The following is a 15,830-nucleotide window of genomic DNA, read 5'->3' on the forward strand; positions in this document are numbered from 1 at the left end:
ATAACCTCAAGGTTATGTCACAAATGGCAGGATTTTTTTCTTTTTTATGGTTGAATAATACACCATTGTGATGTGTGTGTGTGTTTGTGTGTGTGCGCGCGCGCACGAGCACATGTGTATGCGCACTTGCCAGCCGCATTGTGTTTATCCATGCACCCATCGGTGGCTGCTTAGATTGATTCCATGTCTTGAGTATTGTAAATAATACTGCTATGAACATGGGGCTCCAGACATTTCTTTCACATGGTGTTTTCATTTCCTTCAGATATATTTCCAGAAGTAGACTTTCTGGATCATATGGTAGTTTAATACTTAATTGTTGAGAAAACTCCATGTTGTTTTTCATAGTGTTTGTTTAATTTGCAGTCCCACCAGCAATGCACCGAGGTTAGCTTTTTACCCCATCTTTGCCAGCATTTTTCTTCTTGAAGATAGCCATTCTAACTGTTGTAAGAAGATATCTTGTCATGGTTTTAATTTGTTTTTCCCTCATAATTAGTAATATTGAGCACCTTTTCATGTACCTGTTGATCATTTACATATCTTCTTTGAAAAACAAGTCTATTCAGGTCCTTTGCCCATTTTAATTGGATTACTGGGGGAGGTTAATGAGTTGTATGAATTCTTGATATATTTTGGGTCTCATCTATCAGTTACATGGTTTGCAAATATGTTTTCTCATTAGGTAGGTTGTATTTTCATTTTGTTGATGGATATTTTTGCTTTGCAAAAACTTTTTAGTTTGTTATAGTTCCACTCATTAATTTTTTTTTATTTTGTTGCTTGTGCGATATTAAAATCTTTGCCAACATTGATGTCAAGGAGATTACTGTATGTTTTCTTCTGAAAGTTTTATGGTTCTAGATCTCATATTCAAGTCGTCAATTCATTTTGAGTTAATTTTTGTGAGTCATATAAGATAGTTTAGTTTCATTCTTTTACATATGAATATCTAGTTTATTGACAAGACTATATTTTTTATGGAGTATTCTTGGCTCTCTTGTCCCATATTAGTAGTCTTTATATGCATGTGTTTATTTCCAGGCTCCATTCTGTTCCTCAGATGTATGTGTCTGTTTTTATGCAAGTACATGAAATTTTGATTACTGTAGCTTTATATTATAACTTGAAATCAGGAAGAGTAATGACTCCTGTTTTTTGTTCTTTGTCAGGATTGTTTTGGCTCTTTGGGGTCTTTGGAGTTCTAGAAAAATTTGGGTTTTTTTTTTTTTCCACTTTTGTAAAAAATGTCACTGTAATCTTGAGGGGGATTGCATTAAATCATAGATGGGTTTGGGCAACATGGACATTTTAACAGAATTAATACTTTTTAACAGAATTAATACTGTTTGATCTATGAACACAGGATTTATTTCCATTTATCTGTGTCTTCTTTAATTTCTTTCATCAATGTCCTATAGTTTTCATGTAGCAAACTTTTATGTTTGTGGTTAAATTTATTCCTAAGTATTTTGTAGCTCTTGATGCTAGTATAAGTGGGATTATTTTCTTTACTTATTTTTCAAATAGTTTGTTAGTATATAAAAATGCTACTACTTTTTGTATGTTAATTTTGTATCCTGCAACTTTTGGAATTTGTAGATTAAATCTAACAGTTTTTTGGTGCAGTCTTCTTGGATTTTCTATATATAAAATCATGTCATCTACAAATAGACAGGTTTACTACTTCTTTTCCAGTTCATTTTCTTACCTAGTTTCTCTGGATAGAATTTCCAGTACTATGTTGGATGGGAATGGAGAATGGGGATTCTTGTCTTGTTCCTAATCTTAGAGAAAATATTCTAGCCTTTCACCATTAAGTATAGCATTAGCTGTGGGCTTATAAATATAGCTTTTTTTATTTGAGACACATTTACTTTATACCTGATTTGTTAAAAGTTTTTATCACGAATTGATGTTAAATTTTATCAGATGTCTTTTCTGCATCTGAAATAATCATATGATTCTTTTCTTTTATTCTATTAATGATGCATCACATTGATATATCTATGTTGAACAATCCTTGTATCCCAGGGATAAATCCTATTCGATTATGATGAATAATTCTTTAAATGTGCTACTGAATTGGGTCTGCTAGTATTTTATTGATAATTTTTGCATCTGTATTCATTAGGGATAGTGGACTGTAGTTTGTTTTTTCTTCCTAGTGATGTCATTTTCTGGCTTTAGTATCAGGATCCCTCACTCTAAGTCTGTGTGTCTTTCAGGCTAAAGTGGTCTTTTGTAGGCAGCATATAACCGGATCTTGTTTTTTATCCATTCAAACATTCTGTGTCTTTTGACTAGAGAATTTAATCCATTTATGTTTAAAGTAAATGTTGATGGTTAAGGACTTCCTATTGCCATTTTATTAATAGTTTTCTGGCTTTTCTAGATCTGTCGTAGATTTGTTGTTTCTTATTTCTTGTTATGCTGCCTTTTTTGTGTGTTTTCATGTCTCTTGGGTATCAGTATGTTTTAATTAATTTTTCATGTTCTTTTGTGTAATTGTTACAGGTTTTTGCCTTGTGGTTATCATGAGGATATTTATATAAAATATCTTATAATACTTTCGGGGCACCTGGGTGACTCAGTCGTTAAGCATCTGCCTTTGGCTCAAGTCATGATCACAGAGTCCTGAGATCGAGTCTAGCATCAGGATCCCTGCTCAGTGGGAAGCCTGCTTCTCCCACTCCCCGTGCTTCTGTTCCCTCTCTCACTGTCTCACTCTATCAAATAAATAAATAAAATCTTTAAAATTTATAATACTTTATTTTAAACTGATAATTTAGATAGCATCCCTAAACTTTATACTTTAAAATTTCTTCCCCCTTACCTTTTAAATTATTGACATTACTGTATTCATGTTTTTATGTTGTGAATCCAGTAACAGATAATTGTAGTTATACAATTAGTACAAATGTACAAATTTGTACTATTAGTACAAATATTTGTATTATTTGTGCTATTTGTACTATTAGTACAAATAGTACAAATGTACTATTCTTACATTTGTTTTTCAACTTTGAAACTGGAGTTATAATAAGTGAATTATGCACCACCAATACCGTAATGCATAATCTAATATGACTATATACTTAATACCAGTGAATTTATGCTACCTTCTTATATTTTTATGATGTTAATCAGTATCCTTTTATTTCTACTCAAAGAATTCCCTTTAGCATTTCTATAAGGCAGATTTATTGGTAATGAATTCCCTCAGCTTTTGTTTGTTCAGGAAAGTTTATCTTTCCTTCATTTCTGAAGAACATCTTTGCCAGCTATAGAGTTCTTAGTTGACAGGAGGTCCCCCCCCCCCTTTAAATTTTTAAAAATATCATCTCATTCTCTCCTGACCTAATAGTTTCTGTTGAGGAATCCATCAATACTCTTATGGAGATTCCCTTATATGTGACTTGTCTCTTTCTTGCAGCTTTCAAAATCCTTTCTTTGTCTTTTGACAATTCAGTTATACTATGTCTTGGTGTAGCACTATTAAGATCCAACCTATTGGGGGTTCTTTGGGCCTCATGAATCTGGATGTCCATTTCTCTTCCCAGGTTCAAGTAGTTTTCAGCCATTATTGCTTTAAATATACTTTTTGTCTCTTATGCTTTTTCCTTCCAGAATTCCCATAATGCATATATTGTTTCTTTTGGATTGTGTCCTATAAGTCCTGTAAGTTTTCTTTATTCTGTTTCACTCTGTTTTCTTTTTGACCATCTAACTGGAAAATTTCAAATGTTCTGTCTTTGAGGTCACCAATTCTTTCTTCTTCATGGTCAAGTCTCCTTTTGAAGTTCTCTTCAGTCTTTCAGTTAAGTCATTACTTTTTAGCTCCAGGATTTCTGTTTGGCTCCTTTCTTTTTTTTTTTTTTTTTTTTTGATGGTTTCTATACTTCACTAAACTTCTTTAAGATCATTTTGAATTCCTTGTCTGATTGTTCATAGATTTCCATTATTTTAGGGTTAGTTATTGAAGCTTTATTAGTTGCTTTGGCATTTTCATGTTTATGTGCTTTTTTATAATCCTTGATTCCTTATGTTTGTATCAGTTCATTTGAGTAAGCCATCTCCTCATCCAGACTTTACAGATTCACTATGGCAGAGACCATTCTTCACCAGTCAGCTGAGTTTGAGCTTCTGGATGTGTCCACTTATAAAGCCCTTGGGGGAAGTGGAGCTTGTTATCAGTGTCTATTTATAAGTGAGGACATTGCCCATGTTCTGAGGTGGGGGAGGTAGAGTTACTGCTGGCTGAGAAGAGTTGGATAAAACTCCTGGCTTTGTTCCCTGCCCAAGCAAGGCTGTAGGACAGTCTCCACAATGGCCTGGGTTCTCTAGGTCGGGCTTACTAGATGGTCAGGATTGGGAATTATACTGAATAATAGGTGGGGATACAAATTATCCTCCCTGCCCTGGTGGGGCAGCAGAAGAGGCCCCCAAGGGCCTGCATGGCTCTTTGTTTGGGAAACTGAACCAGGCAAGATTCTGTGCTGAATTCCCTGGTATTGAGGCCACCGGTTTTGCTTGGGGAAAAGTCTTGATCTGTGCTTTCTGTTCAAGTACCCATGTAAGCATGGATGTTTGGTGGACTTTGCAGCTTCTGTGTGCAATATTAACATTCAGTGGTTGAGTGGGCTGAAGGCTATATTTGGCTATGAGTGGGGCTACAAATTACTTTTCCTGACTGGGCAGAGTAGGAAAACTGGTTCCAAGGCCAGAAAGGCTCTTTGTGGTCTTGACTCAAGTTGACCTGTGCCCCAAGTTCTCTGGATGACCAGGGACACTGGATTTGCTCTGTAAGCAATCAGGTCTGCCTCCTGGACTCTGCTCAAGTATTGTTGGGCTATATAATGTTTGAGATGTTTTTGGCCAAGCTTTCTGGTAAACCAGTTCTAGGAGCTACACTTAGCTGTGGGTTGGGCTATGACTCAGCTCTAGGGCCAGCAAGACCTTTATTTGAAGACCCAAATCAGGCAGACATGCATCTTGTTAGATTTCCTGGTCAGACTACATGACTGTCTTGGCTCTGCAGATTAGCAGAGCTGTTGACTGAGACTACAGCTCAGCCCCTGTATGTATGAACTTAGTCTCTCAAGATCCAAACATTGGTTAGTGCATTCTGAGAAAGGTTATTATATATATATGTGCTTATGTATGCTTTTCAATTGCCCTTGACAATAACTAAACAAAAGGCATTTTTTTCCCAAAGTTCAAGAAAAATGACACTTCTTCAGAAAATAAGGAATAGGCCTATTAGATAAACTCTTTTGCCAAATTTGAGAAAAATCATGTTGATCTAGAACCCTGGGCTGGGACTGCAAGCCAAGTGTATGAAGTCCTTTGCTGCTTAGTAAACAGAGTGACTGTGATTTTGATTATCCACGCACTTATGCCAAAACAAAAACAGTAACAATCACAAAAAATAGGCCTAAAAGATGAAGTTAGTCTCTGAGAGATTAGATCTCAGGATTGATACTGCTGTTTCTTTGTGGAACAGTACTTCTTCCAATGTGAACCACAGTGATTTAAGTAAAAGTAAGTTCATTCTACTGATTTAGTGACATAAAGGGTAGAAACACACGGAATTACCAGAATGAAGTTAAAACTTGTATTCATGTGTGCATGATGATTTGATTAAAAAATTTATTCTTTAAAACATTATATTGTTTGACATAAAAATAGGGAGATAAATTTACTTGATTCTTAATGCCTTTATTGGATATATAAAGATTTAATCAAGCTACAATTAAGTTGATATAAAAATAGGGGTTTTTTCTTCCTAATTGTTAGAGCAACTTAAATAAGGTTTAATCATTTGGGCTCTTCCAAAACTTAAAAAATATACCTAGACATTGTTCTAAAATGCCTAGTGTCTTGATGGTTTCAGCTAATGACAAATGAACTTATTCCCATATTCTGATACTGCTAACTTTTATTTGGTGCATGTTGTGCCACATAGAAAACTGTGGTATTTCTCATGGGGTGATTTATACATGTATATTCTAAAGAGGAGTGTAGCTAAAATATGCACATATGTATAATAACCTTTCTCAGATTGATGCTATTGAACTAATGAGCTTGAATCCTGAGGGAAGTTTGAGAATCTAGAAAGCTTCAATTGTATAGATAAACAGATGTGATTTTATTAAAACTTTGAGAACAGATGCGATCTTCTTGCTGACTTTTGTCTTTATCAAAGAACAAAATATGCATCAAAGGCATTGGAATATTTGATATGCTATTATGATTTTAGTCCTGCAGAATATGAAATTCCTGTCCTCCTCTGCAGCTCCAGGGAAGCAACTCTTTCTGAAAAAAGTTCAGAAGCTTTTTTAATGCATGACTGTGCTCAGCCCAGTTCTGTAGGAGGTGTGGAGGAAGAAAGGAATTTGGCTAAGGGAACTGAAACATATTAAAAAACAAAACACAATAACAACATTAAAAAACAACAACAGCAACAAATCTTGTGATTTGGCTAAAGAACAGTAAAGAGATGGGTTTGTAAACCAGGGCTTAGTAATTTTCCGGTACCCTGATGGGTCTACTTCTACTCCATGTATTGGAACTAAAAATAACGACAGAGCTAATTTAAAAATTCAGTTTTAGAGTATGGATTTTTAAAGTGTGTATTGCTCTCTCTTATTACAGCTGACATATTTGAAGTGAGAATGAGCTAGGCCCCCTCTGCCCACAGTAAAAGGCCATACTACATCAAACCATACCATTTCAGAACTGGAATAGTCTTCACATCTAAGCTTTTTATCTATGGTATATGCTTCTCTAAAAAGTTGGGAACTTTCCCATGGAATGCAAATCAAGTTGTGGAAGAAAAAAAGTGTTTTACTTTTCAAGTAGAAATATAATTCTAGATGCTTGAATATTTTATATATTGCAGTACCCTCATGAACAATGTAAGAAGAGGTAGAATTCTAAAGATACATTTCATTTAACCCATTGTATCCAAAATGTTAGTTTAACATGTGCATTCTTTTTTGTATAAGCTGTGTGTGTGTGTGTGTGTTGCTCCTGCTGCCCATCTCAGTTTGGACCAGCTATATCTCACGTGCTCTGTAATCACATATGGGTCATAGCTGCTGCGTTAGCACAGATCCAGTGTTGGGAAAACAGTGGATTAACATGCTAGGCTTCTTTTCCTGCCTTTCCACACTAAACACATTGCCATTTGTATGCTAGTGTGCACCATGCACACTGCTTAGGCAACAGCATCGGAGATACGCTGCTATATACCTGTGGCACTCAGGGAAAACATCTTTATGCCACCACATTTTGAAAACACGGTCAACAAATGATCTGAGGCCCTGAATTTTAGCTTTCTCTGCCACCTTACAAGTGGTCAACATTCTACCAGATACTTAATCTTTCTTCATTTGTCTCCTTATCTGAAAAAATGGAACTTTAATCAGTAACTTTGCAGGACTCTTCTAAGGACTAAATGAAAGCATCAGTAATGCCCTGTAAATGCCTGTTACTTCAGGCGCTGAGTAGATATCATATCTATGCATTTTTAATATATACTTAACATGTTAGAGGAGATATTATCTGTAGTATATTTAAAACTATGTACAGGTTTATGGTCTTGAATGAATCTTATTACACTAGTAAAATTTTTCAAGGGACTCCGTTTGGAACTCTGTTGTTTTAAATCTACACGTAGAAGTCTTAGGTGCAGAAGATGAAAGGTGGTGGTCTTAGAAGAAAGGGTCCCACTATAGTGGCTCCAAGTTTTCCCATCTAGCTTCAGTCATTAATTATTAGACTTTAGATAAGCTTCCTTTTGAAGAACAGATGCACAGTTAAAATTAATTGGGACTCTACTGTAATAGAGAATTTTGGAATTGAATAAAATGTATGCCCAAGCCTGCACAAACATTCTATTCATTAGAATTAATTAATTAATTAACTAGTTGATAGAATTAATTAAAGCTGTCTTGCTTGAGAAATGTTCACTTATATTGACAGGTATTTATCTTTTTTATTAAAAACAAATAAACAAAAAGACCTATGCTATTCTGTAGTAGAGTGCTAAAAAGTGAGTCCAGCACAAATTAGATGAATGAATTTGCTGCCAGGATGGTTTGCATTCCACAGGCTACAGAATACTGATTCACATTTTCTTTCTCCATTCATCCATGGAGAAGCTTAGATTTCTTCCATCAACACTTGTTATTTCTTGTCTTTTTGATAATAACCATCATGGTTTTGATTTGCACTTCCCTGATAATTAATGATGTTGAGCACCTTTTCTCAGACCCATCGGCCATCCATATGTCATCTTCAGGAAAATATCTATTCAGATCCTCTGCCCACTTGTTTAGTTGGATTGTATTTTTGCTATTGAGCTGTAGGAGCTCTTTATTTATTTGCAAATATTTTCTCCCATTATGTAGATTGTCTTTTCTTCTTGTTGATGGTTTCCTTTGCTGTGCAGAGCTTTATAGTTGGATGTAGCCTTACCTGTCGACCTCTGCTTTTGTTGCCTTTGCTCTTGGTGTCCGATCTAAAAAGTCATTAAGGCCAAAGTCAAGTTAGTTCCTGCCTATGTTTTCTTCTAGGAGTTGTATGGTTTCAGTCGTACGTTCAGGTCTTTCATTCATTTTCAGTTACTTTTTGTGTATAGTGTAAAATGGTGGTTCAGTTTCATCCTTTTTGCATGTAGCTATCCAGTTTTCCCAACATTATCTATTACAGAGACTGTCCTTTCTCTGTCATGTATTCTTGTCTCCTTTATTGTGTGTTAATTGACCATATATGTATGGGTTTATTTCTGGGCTCCCTGTTCTGTTCCTCAGATTTGTTTGTCTATTTTCATGTCAATACCACACTGTTTTGATTACTGTAGCTTTGTAATGTAGTTGGAAATTAGGCAGCATGATGCCTCCAGCTTTGTTGTTCTTTCTTAAGATTGCTTTGGCTATTTGGAGTCTTTTGTGGTTTTATGCAAATTTTAGGATTGTTCATTCTCTTTCTGTGAAAAATGCTTTTGGTATTTTGATAGGGATTGCACTGAATCTATAGATTACTTTGGATAATCATTCTATTTATTTGAGTCTTCTTCAATTTGTTTGATCAGTGTCACAGTGTTCAGTGGGCCTCTTTGCTTCAATTTATTCCTAGGTATTTTATCCTTTTTGATGCAATTATAAATGGGATTGTTTTCTTAATTTCATTCTCATAGTTTGTTATTAGTGTATACAAATGCATAGAAATGCAACAGACTTTTGTATGATTTTGTATCCTGCAATTTTACCAAATTTATTAGTTCAATCAGGCAGCAGTTTTTTTTTTTTTTTAAGATTTTATTTATTTATTTGACAGAGAGAGAGATCACAAGTAGGCAGAGAGGCAGGCAGAGAGAGAGGAGGAAGCAGGTTCCCTGCTGAGCAGAGAGCCCGATGTGGGACTCGATCCCAAGACCCTGAGATCATGACCTGAGCCGAAGGCAGGGGCTTAACCCACTGAGCCACCCAGGCGCCCCCAGGCAGCAGTTTTTAAAGTGTGAAAATATATACAGTTCTGTGGGACTACAAGTCTGAAGTCTTACTGGCCACCACAGCCAGGTGTCCAAGAGGTGTCCTCTGGGTGGCAGTGGCAAAAGTTAGGTACCAAATGACTGGATAAGCTCCTTTCCAGGAAATACTGATGACCTGGAATGAGGCAGAAAGAGAATGCATAGAGGGACGGTCCACTGCCCTGTCTCCCTAGAGAGCAGCTCAGTAGAACCCTAGAAGTGTGCTATATTAGGAACCTGTCTCTTAGGCTGAGGCTTCAGGAAAAGTAAATAGGCACTTCCAGAAAGACTGTTTTTCAGTCTGTTGTTGGTGTCATACCCCGAGGGTGGTAACTAGCTGAGAACTGTTTCTCCATTTTTTTTTAACTCCCATGAAACCTACGAAAGCAAGCTCTCTTGGGCTACCAGAGACAAGGAATCAAGGGGCAACCCCGGGTGACAGTCACAGAAACTGGGACACCAGACACACGTACAAGCTCCCCTCTAGAAGACTCTGTCACTCAAGAGCAAAGCAGAGAGAGAGCACAGAGACAGTGCCAGCTCTTCAGGGTCACTGGAGAGGCTTACGGCTGGCCCTCAGATGTGTGTTCAATTAGCCAGACTCTCGGGCTGGGGGTATGACGAACTAGGGGGCCTCTTTCACAGAGGTACTGAGGGCCTCAGTCTATGGCCTCGTGTAGTGCTCTAGGGGCAGTAGCCAGTTAAGAACACTTCCTCTGTTTCTCTCCTGTGTGAAGCATGAACATAATAAGCCCCCTGGCCACCAGAGCAAGGTGTTCTGGAGCTGTTCTCTGGGCAGCAGCCATTAAAGTCAGGGCACCAGATGAGGGTATAAACTCCTTTGCAGGAGACAATAACAAGCTGGAGTGAGGCAGAGGGAGGGCACAAAGATGGAGCCTACTGGCCTCCATCTCCAGAGAGCAATTCAGTAAGGTGAATGTTGACTTAGATGCCTACCCTCAGGCTGATGCTTTAAGATAAGCAAACAAGCCTCTTTCATAAAAGACTGGGCACTTTTCAGTCAGCTGTCTGTGCACCGGGTACTGGTAGATGAGTCTGTGCACTTGAGAGCCCTTTAAGAAGTGTGTTCTCCGGGGGCGCCTGGGTGGCTCAGTGGGTTAAGCCGCTGCCTTCGGCTCAGGTCATGATCTCAGGGTCCTGGGATCGAGTCCCGCATCAGGCTCCCTGCTGAGCAGAGAGCCTGCTTCCTCCTCTCTCTCTCTGCCTGTCTCTCTGCCTACTTGTGATCTCTCTCTGTCAAATAAATAAATAAAATCTTTAAAAAAAAAGAAAAAGAAGTGTGTTCTCCGTTCACTATAGTCTGGTGGGTTTCATGGATGCAAGCCCCTGTGGCTTTCAGAGCTGGATGTTTTGGGGGCTCATCACTCAGGTGCAGGTGTTAGAAGTTGTGGTGCTCAATGTCAGGTTAGTTTTTCACAAAGAAGTATGGGGTTTTGAGATTTTTCCTTGTTGTGGGTAGACCTTCTAGGAATGGGTTTTATGGTGAGATTGTGACTTCATCTCTCCTACCCACTTGAGTATGGGGTATTTTCCCCTCATTCACTCAGTGTTTAGGAGTTGCACAGCTCGTTTGGGGGGTTTTACTGTTTTGTTCTGTATTTTTGTGTTTTGTTTTGAGGAAATTGTTCCATATGTAGCTATAAATTCAGTGTGTCTGTGATAGATGAGCTCAAGGTCTTCCTATGTTGCCATCATGACCTGGAACCCAGTACTATTTAATGTAATAAAAATTAAGGAGAGAGTTGTCTGGAAATAGTTTTAACTTCACACCTATTTTTATTTCAAAAGTAAGGAAAGGATTGAAGCTGTACTGAGGAGTTGCACAGAAAATAATTAAAATTCGAGAGTGCCTAACATAAAATTCTAGGTAGTATCTAATCTTCCAAATGGCTTACTTTAAGACTAGCTTTACAGTGAAATTGTACAAACATCTCTCAATTTAGTAAAAATGAACTCCAAAATTGCAGATCTAATTAAAAAAAGAAAGTCCTGGTAAGATAGGGAATTCGAATATAGCGTATGCAGGAATAAAATTAATTTTAAGAATCTGTTCAAAGACACTGCCGTTGGAAGAGCTTTGGCCTTAATTCTTAGGTTATCGGCAGTCCTGGTCTGTCTTACTCTGCTTTCTTTTAGGTGAGGTGCTAAGCAATCCAGGGGAAACAGCACCACTTTTTATTAAAAGTGGCACTTATCACCTGCTAAAATGGTCATCAAATCAGTCTTGATCTTCTGTACATGCTTTGCTCAACACTACTGTCTCCATTTTCATCAATGAAACCATGCATTTTTAATTTAAAGAACTGTCTCTTGGCAATGGAAGTGTTTGCACTCACTGTTGGTATGGAGCTTAGGAAGACAGCCAGTAAATCAGGGAAGCTGGAACGATCTGTCCTTCAAAATGGTCCTGAGAAGATTTATGACATGGAATGCCTGTGTCCCAGGGCCGGGCTCTTCAGCCCCGCTCTGTGTGCTGCCAGCAGCTTCCTGCCTGTGCACATTTGGGTGTTTCTGTACTTGATGAAATGTGTTTCACAACTTTTAATGTAACTAAAAAATCCAAGTAAATAATAGAAATCACAACAGACACCAAAGCAAGCGGTACTGGTTAAAGGAAAAATGCCTGGGAAACAGGCCAATGGAGTTGTGAAATCTAAAACTCGTGATATAGAAGGGCATTTTAACTATTAAGATAGGGTTTGGGAAAGCAACTAACAAGAAAAAAACTTCCCAAACTTCGCAAATCAACTTTAAAATAACCTAAATCTCTCGTATTTTTGGTTACATGAAAACAAGACGTGGATCCTGAAGTTGAATTAAAAAAAGATACATTTTCAGTCCTGCTTCACTTGTTCCAGTCTATCAATATCCATGTGAGACACTCAGAGGTTTTCACTATGAAGATGAATCACAGTGGTTATATTGTTTCTGAGGCGTTTCATCCAAGGCTCATAGCAACAAGCACTGGTCAACACTGATTATGATTTTAAAGGCACCACCAAATTAAATATTCTTTATAATCAAATAACAGGGACATTGATTGTCCCGTGCCAGGCTCACTTCTCAGAGCTTCATATGCATTGTGAACTTATTAAATACTGACAACCATTAAGATTAGTGGTCTGATTAGTTAATCTCTATTTTTTTCAGGTGATAAAAAGGGAATAGATAAAGATTAAATAAATTGCCCAAGGTTATCCAAGTAATAAGAAATAGAGCCAGGATTTGAAGCCAGACTGGATGCCAGAGCCTAGGCCCCCATCACCACTCTCTACTGGCCTCTAAGAAAGCACACTGAGCAGTGAAAATAGTAACAGCTATAACATTGATGACGTTATTAAATTCACTTACACAAGGCATCACGGTTGGTTCAGAAGACCATACATGGAGTAAAACATCTAAAACTGTTCATACTCTTAAGTAGCTTCAAATCTAATGGATGTTAAGATACCATAAATAGGTTGGGTATAAGATATAACAGGTATCATATTTAAGTTTTTGTTGAGATTTATTTGACATATAGTATTAGTTTCAGGTATGCAATATAATTTGATATTTATGTATATATTGTGAAATGATCACCCAAAACGTTTAGTTGACATCTATCACCTCACAGAGTTACAAAACTTTTTTCGTGATGAGAAATTTAAAGATTTACTCTCTCAGACTTTCAAATATGCAATACCGTATTCATTATCATTGTCATACTGGAAGTTTGTACGTGTTAACTTCTTTTGCTCATTTTGCCCACCACTCTGTTCTGGCAACCACCAATCTGTTCTCTTTATCAGTGAGCTTCTTTGTTTCTCCCTCCCTTCCTTCCTTCCTTTTCTTCCTCCTTTCCTTTTTTCCTTTCTTCATTTCCTCCTCTCCCCTCCCCTCTTCTCTCCTTCTTTCCTTTCTTTTAGGTTTACTTATTCATTTGAGAGGTGGGGTGAGGGGGCAGAGAAAGGGAGAGAGAGCACACGCAGGGGGAGGGGCGGAGGGAGAGAATCTCAAGCAGACTCCCTGCTGAGGGTAAAGCCCGATGCAGGGCTGGATCCTGCAACCCACGAGATCATGACCTAAGCTGAAAGGGAGAATTGGATGCTTAACTGATTGAGCCAGTGAGGGGCCCCAGTTTCTTTTTTCTTACCTTTTTATTTTTTTTAATCAACATATAAATGAGATCATATAGTATTTGGTCTTTTACTCTTATTTTACTTAGCATAGTGTTCTCAGGGTCCATCAATGTTGTTGCAAATGGCTAGATTTCATTCTTTTTATGGCTGAAAAATATTCATTATGTATATGTATGTGGATATAGATACACACATATATACACACACACACACATTTTCTTGATGCACTCATCTGTTGCTAGACACTTAGATTGTTTCCATATCCTGAATACTGTAAATAATGTTGCAATGAACATGGGGAGAGATATATATATCTTTTTAATTACTGTCTTTGTTTTCTTCAGAAGTGAAATTGCTGGATGATGTTATAGCTCTATTTTTTTAAATTTTTTGGAGGAACTTCTATACTGTTCTCAATAGTGGCTGCACAAATTTACATTCTGTACCAGGAATGCACAAGTCTTCTCTTTTTTCCCCACATTCCCACCAACTCTTACTATTTCTTGTCTTTTTGATAATGGCCATTCTAACAGGTATGATGCAATAGCTTATTGTGATTTTTAATTTGCATTTTTTTCTGATCATTGGTGATGCTGAGCACATTCATGAACTTGTTGGCCAACTGTAAATTTTCTTTAGAAAAATGTCTATTTAGATCCTCTGCCCTTTTCAAAGTCAATTTGTTTGATTTTTACTATTGAGTTATAGGAGTTCTATCTTTTCAATATTAACTCCTTACCAGATAGGATTTGTGAATGTATTCTCCCATTCCCTAGGTTGCCTTTTCATTTTGTTTCCTTTGTGGCACAGTATCTTTTCAGTTTGTAGTCCTACCTGTGTATTTTTGCTTTTGTTGCCTTTTAATTTTGGCATCAGATCCCAAATGCATTGCCAAGACCAATGTTAGGACGTAACCATGTTTCTTTAGTTTTCAGGTTTCATGTCTTATATCCAAGTCTTCAATCCATTCAATTTGTGTGTGTGTGTTTTAAGATAGTGGTCATTTCATTTCATTCTTTCACATATGGCTGTCCAGTTTTCCCAACACCATTTATTGAGGACTGTCCTTTCCTCTTTGTATGTTATTAGCCCCTCTGTTGTAAATTACCTGACCATAAATGCATGGGTTTCTGAATTCTCTAGTCTATTCCTCAGATCTGTGTGTCTCTTTTTATGTCAATTCCATACTATTTTGATTACTTTAACTTTGTAATATAGTTCAGGATCAGGCAGCATCATGATGCCTCCAGCTTTGCCCTATCTTGTGTATTTTTAATCTAAAAAAGTGTTGTGGTTCAGATAAACTCAGAAGGTTAAGAGTGGGGGCACACTATTTATACATTTTCTGGAAATAAGGTCACATTCTTAAGAGTTCTATAACAGACATGAAGTCAGAAGCCACAGAAGTTTCAAAGATTTGAAACTTTGATCTTGCTCAACCTCTCTGAGCCTTTTAACCTTATTTTTAAGCCTAATTAACCTCTCTGAAACTTTTCTGGTCTTATGGTTACTTTGCTATTCGGGTAAGAACATACACATTTTATTCAGGACTTTTTCAGTAAGTGATTGAATTCGAATGAATAAGATCAAGCATATAAGTAGTCTTTTAGAAGGGTACAGAAATGAAGGGAATTTTAGAAACCAGAACAGCTTTTAGAAACTTAGGGATGAGAACCAGGACAACAACTGGTTCATTTCGAGTCACATGCCTAGTGACAGTAGATTAGGACTGGTCAGGCTTGAGTCTATGCCATGGAGGACTGGCAACTTTACTAGAACCATGGAGTTCTCAAAAGGGCAGATTAAAGAAGATGCCAGATGAGTCTAAAAAAAGTCACAAACAAAAGTCCTAATAAATAAAAATAACATTAGCAGATATGAGTGAACACTTCCCATGTTCTGAACATTGTTTTAAGCATATCTCACATTGTATGTAGACAGATGCTTGAGGGAAAAAACCCAGGCTATGCACAAAGTACTATTAAGATGTAGCGCAAGAGAAGAGTGGAAATGTAATGAACTGGGCTCACATGATGGAAGAGCCCTGAATAGGAAGCGAAGTTAAATTTGATTTTACTGACAGGTCAGAGCCAATGCAGGTCAATGCACAGACGATAACACAGCTGCAGTTCTATATTGGGATAACTGGC

The 15,830-nt window shown here is 37.2% G+C and overlaps 1 long non-coding RNA gene across 4 annotated transcripts in view; it reads left to right on the forward strand.

Moving 5' to 3' along the window:
- The window catches only part of LOC309844737, a 56,100-nt gene that overhangs the window by 24,517 nt on the left and 15,753 nt on the right, over nucleotides 1-15,830 (forward strand). The gene's annotated exons all lie outside the window — the stretch shown is intronic.

Source organism: Mustela nivalis, assembly GCF_964662115.1.
Source record: "Mustela nivalis genome assembly, chromosome: 12".
NCBI classification, from domain to species: domain Eukaryota; kingdom Metazoa; phylum Chordata; class Mammalia; order Carnivora; family Mustelidae; genus Mustela; species Mustela nivalis.